Genomic DNA, 25,456 nt, shown 5'->3' on the forward strand with positions numbered 1-25,456 from the left:
AAAAGACCTGAAAGCATTGTGTTTGTAATGTTAGATAGATAGACAGATAGACAGATAGACAGATAGACAGATAGACAGATAGACAGATACTCAGTGGTTGAGTACTGCTAGGTAGCGGGGTACACAGTCACCCTGATCCGCCTTGTGACTCTGATCTGGGGGGGCATCAATCCAGGGACCACCTACCCCACCTCAGAGCCACTTCCCAATAGGTTTGAGGGAGGGGATAATGTTTAATTAGGGTTTTTAAACCCCTAATTAAACATATGGTCAGGAGGGAGGCAGGGAATGGACATGTTGCATCTCTTTCCCCCCTCCCGATCAAGAGCAAGTATTAATTCTACAAGGTGCTGAAATACATCCTGCACCCGGCGGGATTGCTGCCTCCACTGAACAACTGTTGAGCAGAGGCATCAATCTTGCACTATGCTGCTTCACGAGCGGCTTTCCAGCAAGAAAGCTGCTTGCAAAGCAGCAGCAGCACCCTAAAGGATCAATGCCTCTATTCAACAGCTGTTCAGTGGAGGCAGCAATCCAGCATGGTGCTGGCTCTCAAATTACTTTCTTGCAGGAAAGCCACTTTCAAAGCAGCACCCACACCCCACAAGATCTATCCCTCCGATCAACAGTTGTGAAGCAGAGGTATTTATTCTGTGGGGCAGGGCTCATGCAGGGAGGAGAGCCAGAGCATTGGGCCTGCCTTCTCCTGGAAAGATGCAGAAGGTACAACTGGACCTTTTTGTGGGTTTTCCCACATAATGGCTGCATCTTCTTTTTGCCTGATCCCCCCCCCACAACAGCTGGGGATAACTCTGGGCTATCCAACCCAGCCTGTAGCTATCCGTGGCTGCTCAACCCAACTCAACTGAAGCCCAAATAGGCCTGATTTGGCTCAGGACTAGGGTTGCCATATTGCCCAGTTAGCTGAGTTTTACTACCTAGTTAATGCTACCTAGCCCATTAAGAGACCTGGATTCCCAGCTTTCATTTTTTTAAAAAAGCAAGGCTCTAGCCCTTGTGGATCCAGAGATACAAGACACAATGTGGAGGCAGTTTTCTGCCCATTTAATGAGAAATCAACCTATTGTCACCTTCCATTGTTGTTAGCCAATGAGGACACCACAGCTGTCCTGGGAAAATCAAGAATTGTAGTCTGCCTGCCTGCTGTATATGCAGAATATAGCAGTTTAGAAAATTGCACATGCTCATTTGATCAACACATGCAGCTCCACCCCTTACCCATAGACTTTCTGGTTGAGTCAGCAAGGAGAAGCAGCCTTCGTCTCAATTGCCTCTGTGTCTCAGGGTGTGTGTCTTAAGTGGTGAATGCGTTGGGAGGGTCTGCCTGCCACGATAGAGGATGGAATAATAGGGTTTGAATCCACCAAATGTGCCTTCCCTGAACAAATACATATATAAAAGCAAGCCTTTCAGTAGAAAAGGCTGAGGTATTAGCATTTGCGTTTTTCAGCCCTGCCCCACCCTATAGGTTGGTGCTTATACCCAAGTAAAGTTGTATTGGAATGCAGCCTCATTCATCCTGTTGCTCAACACACACTCTGTTCAGCAGTTCAGAAAAGGCTAAAAAGTATTTTTTAATACATTTCCTTCAAAATGACTGGCAGGCATCTCCCTACCAAAGATCAGAGAGAGAGAGAGAGAGAGAGAGAGAGTTTTGAAAGCAACAAACAGAACAAACAGTACCACCACTACTTAGCTTCTGCAAAAGAAGCCCCTCTGAGCATTCCATCCTCAAAGCTCTATAACTGCCACCTTGGTAACAGCATTTGTATGTTGGCAGCTGATGAAGGCGGAAGCTGAAACGCTTTGTTAATATCATAAAAACCTCTGTTTGGTTAATCACAATTACGTTTATATATATACATATACACACACACACACACACACACGTACATATGCATACACACAGAGAGACTTTATCTATATTCAGTGCAGTGGGGGATGTAACCTTTTCCCCCTTAAAACCAATAGGAATGGAACAATACATCTTGGGGAAAGTTATTTGCTTACTATGTGGCATATTTTGCTCTTGGTGCTATGTCTGCCCGCTGGCAGCGGCTGAAATCCCTTGTTCCTAATGCCAAATTAATAGAGGCAAGCTTAGAATTTAGTGCTGTAGAATGCACTCAGCACGTATTTAGAGGAACCATTTTCTTTATTACTATTTCATATTCAACGCCCGATTCTTGTTTTTGCAAGGACTAGAGAGAATTTCTTTTATTTAAAATTTGAAATGAAAATGATTGGTTTGTAGCTATCTCCTTTTATACAGCCAAATTTCAAACATATGTTTTGCTATGGCAACCACTTTGAGAACTTTTTGTTGAAAAGCAGGTTATAAACATTTTTACTACTACTACTATTTTTGGCAATACTCCATATACATTGTATGTTCAAAAGAATGCATCATACCTATTTACTTGCTGATCTTCAATTTACGGCTCAGCATAAGTACAAGCTTGATTGCCTTCAGATACTTCAAACTTATGCAGGAGTATAGTTTGGTGTTGGAAAGGATTCTATGACAGCGCTGCTTGCTTTGAAGCTAATTATGTAAGATTATTGACTGAACTGATAATATTGAAATCTTGATTTCTGTCTGTGTTACAGGTTGTAGCATTCATTTCACATTTCCTAATTGTTGCTAAGACAACATCTCGGTCACAATATTGCTTTTAATTAATTGCTTTAATTAAAAAGAGAGAGAGAAAAACCAGACCCCTTTTGGACTTTTTTCTGTCAGAGTTCTCAGAATTTGTTGAAATTAATTTTAAAAACAGCCATGTTCACAGAGTACTGATAATCCTATTACTGACCTTGCCCCTTACTCTGACCTTCATCTTCTGCAGTTTAAAAGTTAGAAAAATCCCCCTCCTGCCTGCTCCTCTTCCCCTGCTCCCATCCCCATCGCCTGTGGTCAGTTTCACCTGTCGTAAGCATGATTGCAGGGGAGTCAATCCCACTGAACTCAATAAGCATGCAAATGATCAATCAATTCTCAGCAAACTTGTACAGGATCCCATTTCTTACCTTCCGGATAAAACTGCAGAGAAATTCACTAATAGGCAAAAAACCTTGTCGTTTAAGAGCTGTAACGAATCAAATATTGGGAATTTTTAATCTTTGATTCACCTCAGTGAACCAGAGTTTGGAAAACCTGCAACAGCAAAGATTCCTGGGAGACAGCCTCTCTGTGACCCCTGAGAACATATCATGAAAGCCTGAGGGTATAGACTTCCTGTCTACTATAGAAATTTGAGGAATGTTGCCCAGGAAGAATCAGGCACTCCTTTCAAACAAAGAAATTGTTTTACATAAGGATTAGGATAATTCGTAACCTTTAGAAATCATCAGGAATCTACAGCAGGGAGATCACACCTATTATCTGGGAACTTATCAGGAAATGGGTTGGTTCACATCTTCCTGGTCACATTTACATTGGAGTCAGTTTAGTGAGAAAAAGGTATAAAACATGAGAGGTTGGGAGGGGTGAAGGTTTCCTCATCTGGAGGGGTCAAACAGCTGCTTTTCTTATCAACGCACCCTAGCCTCTTCGGGAGAATTGCAGAACTTCTAAGCTAAGGATTTGGGTGAGAACTTTCAAATCTGGCGCTGGTTACAAAGGGCGGAGCTTTTGCTCATTGGGCTAGATACGAAAGTCTCTCTCAGCCTTAGTCTTGCAGCAACTCTCCAGGAAAGTTATATGCAACTTCTGGGCCTTTTTCTTTCCTTTTTCTTTCTGTGTGGGTGAACTTAATGTGAAAGTGTCCATAGGGTTAGTCTCTTTGCTTTAATCTATCCAGTGTTGCTGAAGGAATGAATAATAGTTAGAAAGCTGCTCATTGTTAACTGCAATTGTAAACTGCAATATTTTTCCTTGTTTCTTCTCTTAATAAAACCACTCTTTATTTTACTTTCAGTGTGTGTGTCATTGGGTTAAAGGTAAATTTATACATGCTCTGGGGGTGTCGTGCGGGTAACTCCAGCCAAAGATGCTGCTGCTCTCAATAGGGGAACTTGCATTTCTAGTGAGCTCTGCTCATGAGGAAGTTCAAGGTCCATTCGTAACAGAACGTACCTATGGCCCACAGATATTTCTATCAAACTTTAAAAAGCACGGAAATTGAGCAGCTATAGCGAATGCAACAGGGGAGCAGGAGACCTGACCTCCTTTCTGAGATTGTACTGCCTTACAAATTTGTAAAAATGCAAACACAATTTGGGTTGGTCTTTCACAGTCCCATCCACTTCCTGTGTTGCTTATTAGTGAATCAATAATTTAAGATATGCAGGTGAAACCATACTACTAGCAGAAGCCAGTAATGATTTGAAATAAATGCTGATGAAAGTTAAAGAGGAAAGTGCAAAAGCAGGACTACAGCTGAACATCAAAAAGACTAAAGTAATGACAACAGAAGATTTATGTAACCTTAAAGATGACAATGGGAACATTTAATAATAAATTTGGTCCATTTACCAAAATGGAGACAACAGTCAAGAAATCAGAAGAAGGCTAGGACTGGGGAGGGCAGCTATGAGAGAACTAGAAAAGGTCCTCAAATGAAGATATGTATCACTGAACACTAAAGTCAGGATCATTCAGAGCATGGCATTCCCAGTCTCTATGTATGGATGTGAAAGCTGGACAGAGAAAAAAGCAGATAAGAGAAAAATCAACTCATTTGAAATGTGATGTTGGAGGAGAGCTTTGTGGATACCATGGGCAGCAAAAAAGACCTGAACTTACAAGATCTGAACACGGTGGTTTATAACAGATGCTATTGGTGGTCGCTGATTCATAGGGTCACCATAAATTGTAATTGACTTGAAGGCACATAACACACACATAGTATTGCCAGGGCCGGTTTTAAAGGGCAGCCAGATGGGGCAGGGACCGAGGGCGCTCCACTTCCGCAATCCTTGGCAGCAATCCTGCAGTGGATAGCAGGGCAGGAGCTTCAGAGCCACCTGCCATTCCCCCGCTTCACCTACCTTTCTCTCTGTTGTTTTTTGTGGCTGCACGTGCTGCACGAGCAGGTTTGCCATCAATCAAAATGGCGGCTGAGGTTTCCCTAAGGGGCTGAAGCCTCTGCCACCATCTTGGTTGATGGCAGCAATGAGCGCATGTAGCATGTAGCAAACCTGCGCATGCAATGCATGCCACTGAAAAAACAGCACAAAGGTAAGTAGAACAGGGGAATTGCGGGCGGCTTAGGAACTCCCGCCCTGCGATCCTCGGTACCAATCCTGCTATGAATCGCAGAAGGGGAGTGCCAGGGCCCGGGGCAGGCTGGTGCCCAAGGGCCCCGGCATGCCTGGTGCCGGCCCTGAGTATTGCAAAAACAACACATTTTTAAAAAAAATCTTGAAGGAAGGAATGAGAAACATAGGAGTATGGCATGATTAAGGACTCACTGTCTTTTAAAAAAATCTTTCTGTGGAAAAAAGCAAAATTTCAAGGTGGTTAGCATGAAATCCCCTTGAACTACCCACTTGAAATTTGGCAGAGTTAATCTCTACAGGAGCTTTCATTTCCCCATGTGAATGTTTCCTCCATGGTGCTGCCAGCCAGTGCCTCTCTAATGCTACCCACTTGTGTTTAGTATTGTAAGCCTAATTTTAAAAACTCTATTTTTTTCCCAAAAATTTCAAGAAAAGAACAGGGGAAACACAGGAGCATGAGAACAGGCATGACTGAGCACTCAGCCTTTTTTAAAAAAACAACAACCTTTTTTTCAGAAAAATAAAACTTTAAAGCTAGCATGAAATAAAAATTTAAAGCTAGCATGAAAACCCCTAGAGCTACCCATCTGGAATTTGGCAGGGTTAATTCCCTCTATAGGGACTACTATGTCACCAAATTTTATGCCCCGTGTGAAAAAATAAACCTGTTAAAATGTGGCTAACATGAAAACCTTAATCCCCTGTATAACTACTACCACATCTCCAAATTTCGTGCTATTTTGGTTTTGCAGTGTAAGTCAGTGGGTTTTCCAGATATTTGTAATATCTGGATTGTGATTTGGATCTGGATTATGTCAGATCTATCCAGACCAGATTGGGTCTGATCTGTATTTACAAATCAGAGCCACAAATCAGATCAGGGGGTATGTGCACAGCCCTACTAAAAAGCCCAGAATAGAATAGAACAGAATAGAACTCTGTGCCTTGTCATCTCACAGCATAACCATCACACGGCTGAGCAGCTATCCATGAGTGCTATTTTTTTGGACAGAAGAGCCACATTCCAAAAGAGTTTTTGTCTCTTTAAAAGTTGTGAAAAGTCCCACAGGTGCAGTTTCTTTCACAGTTTTGTAATAGTAGAGAAACTGCATCTGACTTATGTTGCCTTATTTCAGGCCTTCCTTCAGTGTTAGGGTGACAATGGGCAAAGCTTACTGTCCTGTGGACCACATGACTGCTGTCTTCTTTAAATGATCTCACATGTGCCAACCCTCATATAAGTGTGGTATTAGTTATATTCATGTGACTAAAGCCAGATGGCTGCCCTAAAAACACTGCACATGTATCAGTGGAGTATGTGATAAGTACACTTAAACATGCTGACAGCTGTACAAAATACTTTCATGGATAAGGCTCATTTGGATGCCAAAAAGTAAAAGGAAGTCTGGCTTTGATTCAGGTATTCGTTGCCATGCCAAATATTCCAAGTTTCGGTATCTTAGCATACCAAAATACACAGAGAAGAAGTGTCTGCCAACAGCTGACTTTGTGTTCTACAGAGCAAAAAATAATGAAAAAGACACAGAAAATGTAAGACTTCTATATTTTATTGCGCTTAGGGCTTTTTTTAAAATACAGACTCATTTGAAGCATAGTTCTCTCTTCTAAAGGTTCTTTATCAGATGTAGATTTTCCAAGAACGGGATCACAGGAATAAATATGTCATTTCATTCCTGGTTGACAGTAAACAATATCTCTGAGTAGTTTATGGGCACAATCCAGCCTTTTTTAAGCTTAATTGATTTCAGTAGACAGATTTAAGCAGGCGCTTGAGGGCTGTGAGATAATGTATCACACTGTATGTGAAATGCTTTCATTTCTCAGGAAAAAGTGCTATAGAAACAAACAGATCCTACCACTGTGGTGGTGTTCTCATTTGGCAATCCAAGTAGGAACCTAATTACATGTGAGACGACTTGTGTAGCTTCCAACCACATCATGGTTTTAAAATCTTACTATATTATATTTTGTAAGCATCACGCTACCCATGAACATTTCTGCGCAGGCACATACCGGCACTGAAGTGTTCACAGGTAGAGTAACCTTACAGGCAAGGAGGTCAAGGAGAGGTAAACCTTGGCTGCAATGGTGGCAAGGAGGTGGTAATGATGACAAGAGAGGCAGCAAGGGGGTCCTAGCAGGTGAGCGAGTAAGTGAGTGAGCAGCAGCAAGACCATAAGGTGAGTGAGGAGTGGGGAGTAAGGGGGTGGAGATCTGCAGAAGGGGAGGGGGAAGATTTGGAGATCCAGGGAGGGGGAGTTTTAAGACCTGCAGAAGGGGCGGGGAGGCTTGAAGACCTGCAAAGGGGTCAGGAGAAGGCTTGGAGGCCCTGGTAGGGAGTGGGGGGAGGCTTGGAGACCTGCAGAGAGGGTGAGGGAGGCTTGGAGACCTGCAGAGAGGGTGAGGGAGGCTTGGAGACCCTGGTGGGGAACAGGGTGAGGTTTGGGGACCCTTGGAGGGGTTTGGTAGGTTTGGAGACCCATGGGGAAGGTTTGTAGATCCATGGAGGAGGAAGGGAGAGGTTTGGAACCTTTTCAGGGGTAGGGGGCAGCATGGTAGAGGGGATGAAGAGATGGCTAGGGGACACCTGGCAGAGGGGGTGGGGGAGACTTTGAGGGCGCTGTGAGGTGAGGTGCAGGTGGGATTGGCTAACGAAGCAAGCAGGAGCAGCAGCCTTGTGTGTATGTGTAATTATATAATTTTAGCACAGCTTGTATGAACCTTACTTAAGGGATCAACACACAACAAACAGCTCAGTGTCTGATAACACTTGTGCAATCTATTTCAAGCAAAGTTTTTTTAAAAAAATAAAATGTACTGTACTGACAACATCAGAGTGCACATTTCCAGTTGAAGACTGTGGTGTGTAATTTATATGGTTGGTTCTTCTTTCGAATGACCAATTTTCTGTCTCTCAGTGATGTGCATTTGGTATAGGTCAAGATATCTTCATGAAAGTCAGGCCTATTTGCGGCATTATTCAAGATATTTAAATGGAACCTCGGTGAGAAGATTCAGTATCCCTAGCTCAGCCAACCCAAGACATTTTCCTGCAAAGGACAGGATGGCATCCCCTCCCTGGTCCATGTGGAGAAGCCTGGCAATGGGATCCACCATCACACCCGAGGAAGCAGGCTAGTTTAGGGACCTAAGGACAAGCGATGTGACAGGGGTAATATGAGTTAAGCAGTTCATGTGCATAACACCCAGCCATTCAATTCACCCCATGGAGAATGTGCCCATAAACTATTAGGGTTGCTAGGCTTAGGGCCTGAGAATGATTCTGTATCTTTAAGAGAAGAGAAGAGAAAATACAGCCAAGTGCAGGTTTTCTTGCAACCCTGTAATGGGAAAAACCACAAGGTGAATTCTCCCTTCCCCCTGCACAGCTTTTAAAGATACAGAAGACCTCTTGGTTGTCAGGCCCAGCCTCCAAGAGGTCTTCTATATCTTTAAAAGTTTCCCTTTACAGTGTTGCAAGAAAACCTGCACTTGGCTGAATTTTCTCTTCTCTTAAGGATACAGAATCATTCTCAGGCCCTGAGCATGGCAACCCTATAAACTATCCATGGAGGGAATTGTGCACCATTTCCCATCAATATGCATACTCTTGATCAGGTCTTATGGAATGTGCATATCTCAACGGCATTTTGTATGTTCTCTGAGCAATATGCAGATTCATCAGTCAGTATGCATACTCTCCAAGAAACCCGTTGCCCACAGACCACATGAAGCCCACTGTCCAATTTATGTGATTTGTGGTGGCCCTCCTGTCAATCAGCTATGCAACAGGGGGAAGAGGGCATGACTGCAACCTCCTTTTCTCTACTGCTCAACTGTTCCCTGCCAGTCAGCAGAGCACTATGGACAGGGAGGAATGTGCCGGGAGAGGAGGGTTATTCCTTCCCTCTCCTCGGTCTTGATTAAATTTACCCCCAGGCATTGCAAGTAACCTTAAGAAATAGCTTAATAGAGGTTCAGGGGCATGCTCTTCATTGAGATTGTGGGGAAGGGGTTATACCCTCCTGCGTCCTACCCTCCTTCCTCAAAACAGAAAACAAACAAACACAGAATGGAACCGTTTGACAGAACGCGATTGAACCGGATCCAACAAGCAGATCCCATCTCTAAGATAAAGTTAGCTTGGCATTCTCATTGGGACTCTATTGTCACATAATAGAAGTTATGTGGATATGGAACTGAAACAGCCTTGGTCGCTCTAGTGGATGATTTGAGGAGGGCGTTGGATAGGGGTGAATACTCATTCCTCGTCCTCCTGGATCTCTCTGCGGCTTTTGATACCGTCGACCACGGTATCCTTTTGGATCGCCTGGAGAGAATGGGAATTGGGGGCACTGTGCTAAAGTGGTTCCAATCCTATCTCTCTGATAGGCACCAACGAGTAGCATTGGGGGAGGAGGTTTCAGACCCTTGGCCTCTTAATTGTGGTGTGCCACAGGGCTCTATCCTCTCTCCCATGCTATTTAACATCTATGTAAAGCCGCTGGGGGCTATCATCAGGAGATTTGGGCTGCAGTGCCACCAATATGCGGATGACACTCAGCTCTATCTCTCATTTAAGTCCTCACCGGAGTTGGCTGTGGAGACTATTTCCAAGTGCCTGGAGTCCGTAAGTGAATGGATGGGAGGTAATAGGCTGAAACTGAACCCTGACAAGACTGAAGTACTGCTGGTGGGAGACAAGAGAAGATTAGGAGATATTGACCTGGTGCTGAATGGGGTTAGTTTGCCCCTGAAGGACCAGGTTCGCAGCCTCGGGGTCATTCTTGACTCCCAGCTGTCCATGGAGACTCAGGTATCAGCAGTGAGCTGGGCAGCTTGGTATCAATTACATCTGATACAGAGGCTGCGACCCTATCTTCCGGTTCATCTGCTCCCGTGGGTAGTGCATGCCCTGGTCTCCTCTCGCTTAGACTACTGTAATGCGCTCTACGTTGGGCTACCCTTGAAGACAGTCCGGAAATTACAGCTGGTACAGAATGCGGCGGCACGATTGATTAAGAATAGCCGCCAGCGGGATCACATCACCCCAGTGCTTGAAGATCTGCACTGGCTACCAGTTGTTTACCGAGCCCAATTCAAAGTGTTGGTGTTAACCTTTAAAGCCCTACACGGTTTTGGTCCAGTGTATCTAATGGAGCGCCTCCAGCATCACCAAGTATGCCGCCTGACAAGATCAGCCTCTCAAGACCTTCTCTCGGTCCCACCAGTTAGTACAGCTAGACTGGTGCGGACCAGAGAGAGGGCATTCTCGGTTGTGGCCCCCACCCTCTGGAACTCTCTGCCATATGACCTACGCCATGTCCTCTTCTTGGTAGGCTTCCGCCAAGGACTAAAAACATGGCTGTTTCAGCGGGCATACAGAATCACTAGTTAATTTTAATTCTATAGTGTACAGATGTGGGTAAATTGAATATGTTATGATTGTATTTATATGTGTATTTTAAATTTTAATTATGTACGCCGCCTAGAGTGGCTGTTTACTCAGCCAGATAGGCGGCCTAAAAATAAAATTTTATTATTATTATTATTTATTATAAACACATGCACGCACACATTGTGTGTGTGTGCAGGTGTTTGTGTGACAATAGAGTCCCAATGAGAATGCAGAGCTAACTTTATCTGCATCCCTGTGTCCCCTTTCCCCACTGCTCATCAGGGGAGGGTAACCCCCCCCATGCTGCCAAGCTAATTTGCAGGGAACAGGTGAGCAGCGGGGACAAGGAAGCCGCAGCTACACCCTCTTTTTCAGCTAATCAGCTGATTGGTGGGAGGAGACACCACAGATTGCATAAAATTAGACAGTGGGCTGCATGCGACCTACTGAATTAGAGGTAGAGACAAAAGTTGTGTTTCTTGAAAAGTATGCATATTGGCTGGAGAATGTGTATGTTGTCCAGAAAATGTACAAAATGCAGTTGAGATCTGGATATATACACACACCCCAAGGCCTGTTGGCAATCATGCATATATTCAGAGAAGGTACAAAAACTTATTGAGATATGGATTTGTTAGACCTTTGGCCTGGTCCAGCAAGGGGATTTTGTTGTTGTTATTAAGTTCATTATCCCACATATTATGTTTATCTTCCTCTTCCTATCTCATTTCTTTCCTGAGAGTTAGCTGTGTGTTTTTTTAAACAAGATTGAGACCATTTTATAGCAAGAAAAAAAATCTCCCATTTCAAAATCTGATATATGTGATAATTTGATTTCCGCAGAGTAAAAATGGAAAGCAATTGCAAGTGCGTATAAATAAACCGTAACTTGTACACATGAAAATGCATCAGCTAAGTTGTGGTGCTCAATTAAGTGCCTAATTATGCTGAATAGATACTTTCCTTGCATGCCTAAGTAGGTGGCTGTGCCCCTCAGACCTTAAAACTTATCATTTTGCATTCCCATTTGCCATGCAAGCTCAGGAACTATAGGGCTTCCTTGTGCCAAAGCTTTATTTTTATTTTGACTTGTGCTTCCACTGGCTGGTGCTAATTAAACTCTCAAAGCTGTTTTCTAAAGGTGCTGTCCTATTCACCTTGCAATGTGCAAAGCTGCCCACTGGAAGCAGTATGGCTCTCTCTCTACTCTTTCCCACCAGACCATCTCTGAACCAGGTTGTTCAAGCATCACAGCCAGTTTGTTCACTCTGTGATGAGATTCTTCTGCACCATCTCTAGGAAGGACTATTTAGCAGCTTGCCCTCCCCTGGATTTTTTTTCCACAACTAGCTCTACTAATACTTTTCCCAGGAGAAGTCTGCTAGAGTGCCAGGAGTCTCTGATGAGATTCTGGATATTTTTTAAAAAATAATAAAATAAACAAAGTATAAAAGAACACTGTCTAATCTTGGAGTGAGTGCCCTGGGTGCAATTCTCTGCTTACCAGTGTGGCGGCAGCCTTTTTGAGCAAGGCTAGAAGGGGAGAGGAGGCCGATATTGATTCCTATGGGAGGTTATCCTCCTGTTCTATGCAAGGAAGCAGTGATCATGGCTGTTAAGAAAGCTACCTGGGATCAGGTGCACAGTCTGTTTTGGATACGGTTGCCTGGAAGAATCCCTTGGATCAGGCTGCATACCCCTTAACAAATCTGTTGGACAGGATTACACTTTCCTTGAAGAATAGCTTGAGATTGCTCCTGGACCCAGCTTTGCTCCTAGACATTTGCAGATGTGGCCAGGAGCACTAGCTTTGGCTATTCTGCCGGTTGCACCATTTCCTGGTGAAGGCAGATTTGGTCACTGTTACATGTGCTTTTGTCACATCCGGGTTTTACAACATGCTCTATGGAAACTGACTTTGAAAAATGCTTGGAAACTGCAGCTGGTGCAGAATGCTGCAGCCAAAATTCTGGTGAGGGCTTCTTTTTCAAACTTCATTACTCCAATTTTGTTCAATCTGCATATGTTCCCAGTTTGTTATTAAATTCAATTCAATATTCTGGTTATGTCAGCTTTGAAACCTGAAACAATTGGTACCAGAATATTTGAAGGAACCCCCCCCTCTCTCTTTTTAACATGATCCTGTACACCTAATGAGGACATCAGTGCTCTGGTTTGAACCACCATCAGGGGTGTGGCAGGTGTCTATGTGGTTAGAAGAGATTAGAAAATGGTTGGGATTCACATTCTTATTTTGAACTTCAAACAGAGTTCAAGTGAACCTTTACAGAAAGAATGTTGAATTCTGGAGTTTTCAAGAGAACGCTTGATATAGCTGATAGTAAACTATGTGCATCAATTAATAGAAATTTCAGTTTAGATAAGCTTTCTTATTTCAGGTCTTCATTTTCTAAGAAAAAGGTGTGTGTGTGTGTGTGTGTGTGTGTGTGTGTGTGTGTAGAGTTACGGAGTTCATCTAAGGTATACTAATCCTTTCTTTACTGCACTGTCAAAGTCCAGTACTACTACTGAACAGAACTTTGTGTGCATCAGCCATCATATTCTGTCAAATATGTAAACTCAACAAGCAAATGTATTAGAGGCAAGGAATCTCCAAACTCCAGCTGTTTCTGGCTTAAATGAAAAGAAACACTGGAGGCAAATCACCACCTGTAGTGTGTCTTCTCAAATTCACGCCAAGCAGCTACTATGATATGGTATATGAAACTCCGTATATGTTTGATTTGCAGAAGCTCCTATGTTAAATTTTTGACTTTAATTACTATACAATTCCCAAGTCATTTCCCAGATACTAAAACAACTTTGAGGCATCAAAGACACAGCAGGAGAATTGGACTCCATTTACATATGGAGCTTAATTGAGGGTTCAAACTGAATCACTCAGGTCGTTGGAAGGTAACTGATATATTCAGCCAGTGGTACATACTGCATAAGCTGCAATTCAGTTTCATTAAAACCAATGAGAATGTTATCACTGGTTTCAAAGAAAAGTATCCACTGACATTTGGCAGCCCCTTTAAGTCAATACTGTATGACCATGGGCATTTGGGAGTCCTTTATCTCCTTAGTAGGGATGGAAAGATCTGTTTCAGTTCTCTCAGTTTCTCATTTTTCCAGTGTTAAATTCCGTTCTCTACATGTCTACAGTAATCTGCAATTTAAAAAAAAAAATCCTCATGAAAAATCCTCCACCATTTTAGTGCAAATTGCTCCAAATAAACACATTTTTGTAGGCAGTTTTGACAAAGGTACACATTTTTACAAGCCATGTCCCATCATTTCATGCCTTTTTGCATGTTAATTTCACTCATGTATTTATTTTTATGCACATTTTCCCTTAATATATGCATTTTTGTAAATGTTGTTTATTTGGTGAACTGCATCCCAAAATTCTAATAAATGTGAATTTCAAAGGATGGCTGTGTTTTGGTTCTCATATTGTTTCAGAAATTGCAAATTTGATAAAATCTGCTTGCAAGTGAGCTGAATCAATATTCTCACCCATCCCTACTCCCTAATACTTGCATCCCTGTTGATATCCTGTGGTCCTTGCTTGAAATCAATCAATCAATCAATCAACTACAACATAAACCACACTTATTTTATTTAATAAAACAGCACACTGTTTATTTAATAAAATAGCATACCAGACATCACATGAAGAAACCCACAATGTGATGTAAGATGCACTTTTCACACTCCATCAGCTCTTGCTTATAACACACACAGTCACTTACGAAACTCACTCACTTGTACAAAAATAACCTGGCTGCACTATAGCTTACTTGTCCTGGAATGTCCCCATTGAAGTCACAGGTATTTTATCCAGACATAGTCAGAAATCCAGGATAGTGTATGAAATAATTGTGGTTAGGATCAGCTATCCTGCACTTGATTCTAACCAATAGAGATGATTTGGTGAATGAAGTGGTGATTTGGTGGATGAAGTGAACTCTGGGCGAAAGTGATCACACCATACTTGAATTCTTGATTTTAACTGAAGCGAAAGCTGAGAGTAGCCATACACGCACCCTGGACTTCAGGAAAGCTGATTTTAATAAACTCAGAACAATTGTAAGTACCGTTCCATGGCAAGCCATGCTAATGAGAAAAGGAGTCCAAGATGGGTGGGAGTTTCTAAAAAAGGAAATTCTAAAAGCACAATGGCAAGCAATTCCAACAAGGAAAAAAGGGGGAAAACAACAGAAGAAGCCAATGTGGCTTCACAAAGGGCTTAGAAATGACCTGAAGGGGGAAAAAAGGAGACATACAGGAAGTGGAAAGAAGGCCAGGCCACAAAGGAAGAGTACAGGCAGGTATCACGGAATTACGGGGATGGTGTCAGGAAGGCTAAAGCTGAGAATGAGCTGAGGCTAGCGAGGGATGCTAAAAGCAACAAAAAAGCTTTCTTCAGGTACATCCACACTAAAAGACAGAGAAAAGAAATGATGGCACAGCTATTCAATGAGGATGGCAAAATGATAACAGATGACAAAGAAAAGGCAGAAGTGCTCAATTCCTACTTTGGCCCAGTCTTCTCCCAAAAAAGGGCCTATGACCTCCTGGGAAACATGAAGTAGAATGGGCAGGATTGGACCTTGAGATTGATAGACAAATGGTCAAGGAATACCTAATCACTTTGAATGAGTTCAAATCTCCAGGGCCTGATAAACTGCATCCCAGAGTATTGAAGGAACTGGCTGAAGAATTCTTAGAACCGCTCTCTATTATCTTTGTGAAATCATGGAGGACTGGTGAAGTGCCGGATGACTGGAGGAGAGCTAATGTTGTCCCTATTTTCAAAAGGGGCAAGAAGGAGGAACCGGGGAACTACAGACCAGTCAGCCTACCCTCAATCCCTGGAAAAATTCTGGAGCAGATTATAAAGCAGTCAATCTGTAAGCACCTTGAAAGCAATGCAGCCAACATGGATTTATGAAGAACATATCCTGCCAAACTAATCTCATCTCATTTTTTGGTCGGGTAACCTCCCTTGTAGACTGTGGGAATGCTGTGGACATACTATATCTCGACTTCAGCAAAGCTTTTGACAAAGTTCCCATGATATTCTGATTAGCAAGCTAGCTAAATGTGGGCTGGATGGAACAACTATCAGATGGATCCACAGCTGGCTCCAGAATCGTACTCAAAGAGTGCTTATCAATGGTTCCTTCTCAAACTGGGCAGAAGTAACGAATGGGGTACCACAGGGATCGGTCCTGGGCCCAGTGCTCTTTAACATTTTTATGAACGACTTGGATGAGGAGGTACAAAGCATGCTTATCACATCTGCAGATGATACAAAGTTGGGGGGCATAGCTAATACCGTGGAAGACAGAAAGAAAATTCAAAGGGACCTTGATAGGCTGGAGCATTGGGCTGAAAACAACAGAATGAAATTCAACAGGGATAAATGCAAAGTTCTGCACTTAGGAAAAAGAAACCAAATGCACAGTTATAAGATGGGGGATACTTGGCTCAGCAGTACGACATGTGAGAAGGATCTTGGAATTGTCATTGATCACAAGCTGAATAAGAGCCAACAGTGTGATGTGGCTGCAAAAAAGGTAAATGCTATATTAGGCTGCATTAACAGAAGTATAGTTTCCAAATCGCATGAAGTACTAGTTCCCCTCTATTCAGCACTGGTTAGGCCTCATCTTGAATACTGTGTCCGGTTCTGGTCTCCACACTTCAAGAAGGATGCAGACAAACTGGAAGAGGTTCAGAGGAGGGCAACAATGATGATCAGGGGACTGGAAAAAAAGCCCTATGAGAAGAGACTGAAAGAACTGGGCATGTTTAGCCTGGAGAAGAGAAGACCGAGGGGAGATATGATAGCACTCGTCAAGTACATGAAAGGTTATCACACAGAGGAGGGCCGGGATCTCTTCTTGATCATCCCAGAGTGCAGGACACGGAATAATGGACTCAAGTTGCAGGAACCCAGATTTCGACTGGACATCGGGAAAAACTTCCTAACTGTTAGAGCCATACGACAATGGAACCAATTACCTAGAGAGGTAGTGGGCTGTCCGACACTGGAGGCATTCAAGAGGCAGCTGGACGGCCATCTGTCGAGAATGCTTTGATTTGGATTCCTGCATTGAGCAGGGGGTTGGACTTGATGGGCTTATAGGGCCCTTCCAACTCTACTATTCTATGATTCTATGATTCTATGATTCTATGATTCTATGAATGCTGAGCCCCTATGGGGGTATGGTAGAGCCGCTTCTGCAGATGCCCCAATATCTGTGCATGTATTATGCAGTGTTTAACTGCTATTGATTCTAATTTACATATCATATCTATGATATGTTTATATATGTCTACAAAGAAGTCGGCCATACTACCCTGAACACATCCGATCTCGTCTGATCTTTGAAGCTAAGCAGGGTCAGGCCTGGTTAGTACTTGGATGGGAGACTGCCTGGAAATACCAGGTGCCATAGACTTAGAGGAAGGCAATGGTAAACTATCTCTGAATACCTCTTACCATGAAAACCCTATGACTATATCCAAAAGATTCATAGGGTCCCCATAAGTCGTAATCAACTTGAAGGCATATAACAACAACAAAGAAGCCAGATATCAGTATAATGTGATTTGTCTAAACACAGTATCAGGGCAAAGCACTTGAGTGAAAAGGTATCCAACTTGGCATAAGAGCAATCCAGGGACAAAGGTGCCCCAACCATATGTAAGGGCCTTTGATCTTTCAGGCAGTCTCTTAAATCAGGGTTGTCATTAGAACACTTCAGCATCATGGCCTATAAAGCTATCTCAGTAACCAGAGCTTGTTCACTCCTTAATATCAGCAGATGGATAGTCTAAATGAGAGTGAAACCTCTTCAGGTTCCTTGGTGCTTAGTTGTCTAACTCTAGGATCACTTCTCTAACAGACTCATTAACCATGTGAACCCACCAAGAGGTCATACCCACTAAGCGTTCAAGCCTTAGAAAACCCCTGGATTTAACAGATAGGCTTGAAACGTACAAGAGACTGAGGATCTTCCTATGAGGATGGATTTTCCCATTATAGGTAGTAGAATATAGTAATTCTTACCATTTCATCACTTTGACCCCTTTGTAAGACAGCAGTTGGTGGCTATGGGTGATAACAATATGGGTCACGCATAGAGAATTCCTTATAGCGTTAACAAATGTTGGTTACTGTGACTAGGTCTGTCACTATAATTTGGTCTATTAAGTGTTGCCTAATAGGAGTTAGGGATTTTACAAAGGATTTTAAAGTTCTTTTAACAGTGTAGGTAGGCATTCTTCCAAATAGCCTGTCTACCTGCAGGGGGTACGCTGAGTTTTTGTTGTTATGTGCCTTCAAATTGATTTTGACTTATGGCGACCCTATGAATCAGCCACCTCCAATAGCATCTGTTATAAACCACCCTGTTCAGATCTTGTAAGTTCAGGTCTGTGGCTTTCTTTATGGAATCAATCCATCTCTTGTTTGGTCTTCCTCTGGAGCAAGGAACAACATTCATATTGCTCTACTGCCACTGTTGATTTCAGTCCTCATCCATTGATTTGTATTAGTTACTATATGCATATAAAGTACCTAGATTAAAATTAACCTAATCAGTTGATTACTATTTAACTCAAATATTGACTAATGTTAATGCACCTGAAAAATAAAACTGCAAGCACAATAAATTGTATAGCTAATAATTGCATCTTATTTTTGTTCCATTGAAGCACATTTACATTTGCAATGGAAAATATGCAGCACCTCCATTGACAAATTGCAAATAACTTTATACCACTAAACAAAATGTACCCATTATCTTATTTTAATGCTTCTGTGGTACTCTCTAAAATATATTTTCCTATATCTAAAGCACATTTGGAAGGCCATTAGATTCTGAGTACATATGCATCTTTTGAAAACAAAATAACATGCATGCACTTGAGTATAATGAAAACATTTTTGAGGCTTTGGTTTTTTTCTTGTTTTTGTGTTAGAATAGTAGACAGAGACAACCAGATAGAGACAACCCACCATTCAGTGAACTTCTCCAGCTGTTGAGAGGGTCTTAAAGAATGTCTGCAAACTTGGCAATAAGAATAAGTCCAAAGGAAGTACATTTGGGAGAAATAATCCTGACCTGAAGTGCAAACAGGGTATGAGGTACCGGTATTTGTTTGTTTGTTTAACTTTCCAAAAGAGCCCAGGGCAGCAAACATGTCAATTCTAAAACAATACAAAAAAAACTTCTAAAAACAGTTAAAAACACCCTTCTAAAAACAGTTAAAAGCTCAATAAAAAAAATCACCTGCTCTCAAACTAAGAATTTCAAAGTTGCCAGGGACAAGATTTGCAGCCCTCAAATCCCTGAAAAAACAGGGATGCTTTTACATTTCTCCTAAAAGTTAATAGTGAGGGAGAGTGACACCCCCTCACTAGGAAGGCCATTCCAAAAATGGGGAACCACCATCAAGAAGGCCCTGTTATGAGTCACCACCAAGCGGGCAGCCCCCACCGGTGGCATAACCAACAGGGCCTCCCCAGCTGTTAATATGCTGCTCTACCCATATCCTGTTCGTGCACTTCCCATAGGCATCTAGTTGGCCACAGTGGGAACAAAATATTGGAGTATATGGGTCTCATCCAGGGGAGCTCTTCTTATGTTTATGCTTGTGGAGAGGGGTATAGCAGCCTTTGTCTGCAACTGGTACATATGTGAGACTCTGGGACAAAGTCTGATCTGTGCCTGGCATGAAATGTCACAGCTAAGAACTTGACATGCCTTCATGATGAAACACTTCATAGGACATAGGGACATAGGAAGCAACCTTATATTGACTCAGACCCATTAGTCCATCTAGCTCAGTACTCACTGACTGGCGGTGGCTATCTAGGGTTTCAGTCAGGGTTCTCTCCCAGCTCTTCCTGGTGATGCCGGGGCTTGAACCTGGGACCTTCTGCATGCAAGGTAGATATTCTGTCACTGAGCTATGGCCCTTCCACCTTCTAAACTGACTTATATTGTCAGTCCGGTGTGACATGACTGTAAAGCTAATTTCACTTTCAATATGTATTTGCTGGGATGGGGACAGAGAGACATAGAGGAGGGAGGGAGGGAGGTAGAAATTGCACTGTTCTGTGTGTGCTAGCAGATTTGCTAGGATTTTCAGTGATTCACCTTTTGTACTTGCATAAAGGAATTTCATTTAATTTTGCCCTCTTGGAACCTCTGAGGCTAAAATCATACTGGGAGTCAAAGGCAGACATATTTCTCTGCGTACTATTAGAGGAATTTACTCAGTAGGAGGTCTTCTAAAATTGTTCACCTGCTTTCCAGTCCATTAAACCCAGACATATTTATAGGAGGTTGGAGGCAATCTCATCCCTCCCCACTGTATGAAGTGTTCTTTATGGAGATACATTTAAAAAAAACTGTATACAGATCGAGCCTGTATAAAATGTAAACTGGGATGCCATCTTTTTTATTATCTACAAACTGCCAGACATGAAAATATTTACAACTAAAGATAAATTGAGTAATTGGCTGCATTCCTTAAAGATCTGTAGAAGCCATTTCTTTATACTACCAATACACATACCATCCAGATAGGCTTGACCCCATTACTATTTTGCTCACTGATACATCACTAGAATATAGTATCTTGATATTATTTTTTTCATAAAGTCGTGGTATTTAGGAACAGTAGCATGTGCATGCAATCTGATTTTATTCTTATGACCATTTCAGTTCCACTGCACAAAAAGCCTGCAGTCAACTAGCAGGTATCTGTTATGATGCCTCCCCCATTCTCTGTCTCTCTTCCCCCACCCCAACGTCCCCACCCTTCTCTTTTTATTGATGTGCACTAAACACTTCTCAATGTTTTCATGGTTTGCAGAACATATTCAAACTTAGCTAAGAAATGAGTTTCAAGAGTAAGACTTCTACTGGGAATGTCAATGGAGGTAAGGGCATTTTTGACACATCTGCATTGCTGAGCTTTATTTGATTTGCAAGATTAGAAGAAAGAGCTGAAAGAAGCAGTGATTTGCAACTTAATGGAACAATAGCCTCACATCAAAGAAATGGGTGATTTGAATGAGTGAATGCCAGCTGCTGCAAAGTGATTATAAAACCAACATGTAGGGTTTAAGTGTATATAGAAAGTTTGCCATCTTGGTGTTTTTGTTTTTTGTCTTGGATTGCATTGGCCTGATTTGCATATTATGGTAAGCATACTGTATGTATGGCTGCATTCAGACGTGGGGTTTATTGTGCTATTTTTTCTTGATTATAATGCTGGTGCTTCTGTCCCAATTTCTAACATTCCTTTCATACTGCAGTGCCTGTTGCATTGTGGAACTGTGGTTTTTTTTCATCAATATACCACCATGTCACACTAAGTTTTTATTTATTTATTTATTTATAGAATTTATTAGTCACCCACCTGGCTGGCTGTCCAGCCACTCTGGGCAACGTACAACATAGACATATAATACCTACACATTGAAAATCTAAAAACAATTAAAATAAAATCTAGCCCACCCCAAAAGCCTGCCTGAAGAGCCAGGTCTTCAAGGCCCGGCGGAAACTCATCATAGAAGGGGCATGGTGGAGATCATTTGGGAGGGAGTTCCACAGGGTGGGGGCCACAATTGAAAAAGCCCTCTCTCTAGTCCTCACCAGTTTGGCTGTTTTGACTGATGGGATGGAGAGAAGGTCTTTTGAGGCTGATCTTGTTGGGCGGCATAGCTGATGATGCTGGAGGCACTCCTTTAGATAGACTGGGCCGAAACCGTATAGGGTTTTAAAGGTCAAAACCAACACCTTGAATTGGGCCCGGTAAGCAACTGGTAACCAGTGCAGCTCTTTTAGCACTGGAGTGATATGATCTCGCTGGCGGCTGCCTTTAATCAGGTGCACCGCCGCGTTCTGTACCAGTTGCAGCTTCTGGACCGTTTTCAAGAGTAGCCCCACGTAGAGCACATTACAGTATTCTAGGCAAGAGGAGACCAGGGCATGTACCACCGATGGGAGCAGATGATTGGGAAGGTAGGGGTGCAGCCTCCGTATCAGATGGAGTTGATACAGCACTGTTTCATTCACAACAGTAAGTGTGTGGTGTGACAAACAATGGTGGACATCATCGGGTATGTCATCCCCCTCCCTCGTTTATACGCGTGTACACTTCTGTATGCCAGGATACCCCCAAAAAAATTTATTGCATGAGTGAAAGCTAAATCTTGTTGACTGAGTGGGCCCTTGATGTGTTTGTGAAGGGAAAAAATGCCTTATGACATAATTATATTTAGAAGTCCTAGAATATGTAGAATGGCTAGACTATGTAGTGGAAAAGAAACAAAAAAAAACCCTGAATATATTATGAAAAGTGGGGGGCAGTAAGCTTCTCTGGGAAATGTATAATGTTATTTCTGTTTGTTCATGTGTGCATGCCTTTTTAGGAAAATTGTCATGATATGAAGGAAAAGAATTACTCAGCTACTTAAATCAGCCTTTCCCTTGCTCAGTTCTCTAATAGTTCCCCTATTTGGGTTTGTTGTGAGGCCTGCTTAAAGGGAAATTGACAAGAAAAATCCAGTTTGCATATGCTGTCACTAGCATACATATCCCATTACAGTAATATCTCAAGTTAAGGAAAGGAATGAAGCTCCTTTTAAGAAAAGCCTTTTTTTAAAGGCGAAATTGACTAGCTTTGCTTTTGCTATGGATAAACTTTCAAGCCTGTGCCTTTGCTTTAAGGTGAAACTGACTAAACTGTATCTTTGCTGTGCTTTGCTTTGCTATCAATAAACTGACAAGCCTATGCTTTTGCTTTGCTAGGGTGAAACTGACAAGCCTGTGTGTTTGCACTAAAGAGATATCTTGCTTTCTCCTAGGGGTGGAACTGACAACACCCTGTCTTTGCTTTGCTATGGATAAACTTTCAAGCCTGAGCACTTGCTTTTAGGTGAAACTGACCAACTTGTGTCTTTGTTTTGCTATCAATAAACTGATAAGCCTGTGCCTTTGCTTTGCTAGGGTGAAACTGACAAGCCCGTGTGTTTGCTTTGCACTAAAGAGATCTCTTGCTTTCTCCCAGGGGTGGAGAAGGATCCAGTATGAATCAGAGGAGGAGAAGGAGCGGAGTGGTGGGTGCCAAGTAGGTACCCTTTAAATCCCCTGTTGAAGCTGCCCCCACCATCTAAGAGCAGGTGTAGGAACCTATCCCTATTATTTCCATGTTATTTCTACCTCTGGTACCAAAGTTTCTGTTAAAGAAGTAATGTCCATGATGCAGCTACTTAGTTAACGGAGGTATTACTGTACATTTTTCTAGAGCATAGCCAATAATAATGCATAATAAGGAGGTGATTGCACCAGCAATATCTAAATTAATTTTCAGAGTAAAATAAGGAGAAAATGCCTGCTCTAAAGAATGGTGTACAGTTTGGAAAGGAAGGTAAAGTCATGAGCACCCCAGAATGAATAGACTTGGATTTGTTAGGAGGGGTAACATTAGATAAGCTGGGCTGGCTCTGACGTTAGGCATAATGAGACAACCAATTCAGGCAGTAAATGTTCAGGGCAGCAGCAGCCCCTGGCAGTCTTTCTGAGCCTCTAGTCATTCCCCTCGGTTACCATATAGTCACTCCTAGGCCGACTAATCTGGCCTACTGTCTCAGTGTGGTGAAGGACGCTATTGCGTCACCATGGTTGAAGTAAGAGTCAATTGCCAGTCCAGTTAGCTTCTATATGTGGAATCCGGAGTGGGGACACCATCTTGTTTTTCACCTCAGTTATGGACCAGTCCAGTAGAGAAGGCCCTTGTGGGAAATGGACTTGAAGTAGAAACTGAATTCTTAAATAGGAACCTCTTTGCAACTGCTGGCCAGCTGAAATGCTAACATCCATTAGAGGACTGCAGTTTTTCCTTTATTCAGCACACACTCTGAAGGCACGAAAGACAGCAGTCTGCTGAAGCCAAGCTGCTCTGTGTCTGGTCAGCATCTGGATGGAGAAATGGCTTGGCTCGACAGCCTTGAACACCATGATGGAAGAATTACAAGAGATATATGTTATGGTAAAATATTATAATTTTCTTATTTTTTTATACTTTCTGATACAGGCACCAATATGTCTTCAGCCATCTCTGCCTGAAATCCCCTGTGTATTAAATGGGGCAACATGCATGGAGTGCCATGTGCTTATTGGACTTCCATGCATTTCTTGGTTACCATACTCCAAGGCAATTACTGCATTTATATCTACATACTGTACAAAGTTTCTGTCTAGAAGTAGAGAGTGGCTAGAGATAACTCAATTGAGATTTGGGAGAAATGACCAAGATGCAACTTCTTTAGAATAATGTGACCCCAGATGGCAATAATGTCAAGGCTGAGGCCATAAAAATAAAATGTATGCATAACCCCTGAGAGAGAAGCTCAGATATGTTGAATTGGCCATTACACTACTTAACTATGATCACTGATATGTTCTTCAAAGTCTAGCCTGAAGCCTGGATTCCCATAAATTTGATTGAAGTACTGCTGATCTTTTTGTAGAGCCTTTCCTAAATTGCTTCTATATTGAGGCTGCACTGAATTTTTATTTCACTTTGATATTTGCTTTGAAAGTAGTTTGTTCAATCCAGCAAAACAAATTGCCACATACATAGTGATGGGCCATATTATTTGGTTCATAAATGTTTGTGGTATCATCTCATAATGCATAACATTATGACATCAGTTACAGAGATCATTTCAGCCAATCAACTGCAATGGCAATGTGAGCAATTGAATTTGAGGATGGTGAAGGCAAGAAGTAGATGGGAAATGGTGCTGAGAACAAAATTAAAGCAATGCAAATGTGTCTGAGACAAGTACAGGGAAATGACCAAAGAAATGGGAATATTTTTTGACACTTAATAAAAATGAATGTGAAGGTAAGTCATTTGGGCTCAGTTCTCTTCTTTACTAACTTGAATTAGTACTGAAAAAGTCTATGTAACATAATCATGAATCTCATTATCTAAATACAGTGAATCTACCACATAATTCAGATGTGGGGAACCTTTGGCCCTCCAGATTTTGCTGAACTAAAGCTCCCATCAGCTCCAGGAAGCCTGGCCAATGGCCAGGGATGATGGCAGTTATAGTTCAACAACATCTGGAAGGCTGAAGGCTCCCATGTCTGGCATAACTGCTTTTCTGACTGTTGTTGTTGTTACTCATATTACTACAACAAACAGAAAAGAAAACAATATAGGCCTACATGCAACAAAAGGACTGATATTATTGTTGAATATTTTCTGTGCGTAGGATTTATCAGGGTTTGTGTTTGTTTGTTTTTGTAAATAATGAGGTCCCAGTACTCATATCTTAATAAAAGTCTTGTGGGTGCCAGCACAAAATGGCTACCATGGGAGGCAAAAAAGAGGTGGTTGTACTCCACACTGGTAAGTACAGTCACAAAAAAAGCCCTGGGATTTATTAAGATTTTGATGCAACCTGCATATATCCTTCCTCAGGCAGGACATTAAACAAGTGCTAAAGTATTTAATAAATTAACTTATGATCATTAATTAACAGCTTATCCTAGATCAAAATTATTTTGACCATGCAATTATTTCCACTCCCCAAGGCTCAAAAAGTCCCACAACCGTGGTGCTTAGTAAACAAAGCAATACCTAAAAGGATTTTGTTCTTTTAATTACACTTGTAAAGGTTCCTATGAAAGTAACTTTGTTGGACCTGTTGGACTTCTGTGCTGCAAGTTGCCACATGTTGCA

At 42.1% G+C, this 25,456-nt stretch overlaps 1 pseudogene; it reads left to right on the forward strand.

The window, feature by feature from the left end:
* Positions 1-17,023: 17,023 nt before the first annotated feature.
* LOC133384664 (5S ribosomal RNA) lies at positions 17,024-17,139 on the forward strand (annotated as a pseudogene).
* The last annotated feature ends 8,317 nt before the right edge of the window (positions 17,140-25,456 follow it).

This window comes from Rhineura floridana, chromosome 4 (genome assembly GCF_030035675.1).
Source record: "Rhineura floridana isolate rRhiFlo1 chromosome 4, rRhiFlo1.hap2, whole genome shotgun sequence".
NCBI lineage: Eukaryota > Metazoa > Chordata > Lepidosauria > Squamata > Rhineuridae > Rhineura > Rhineura floridana.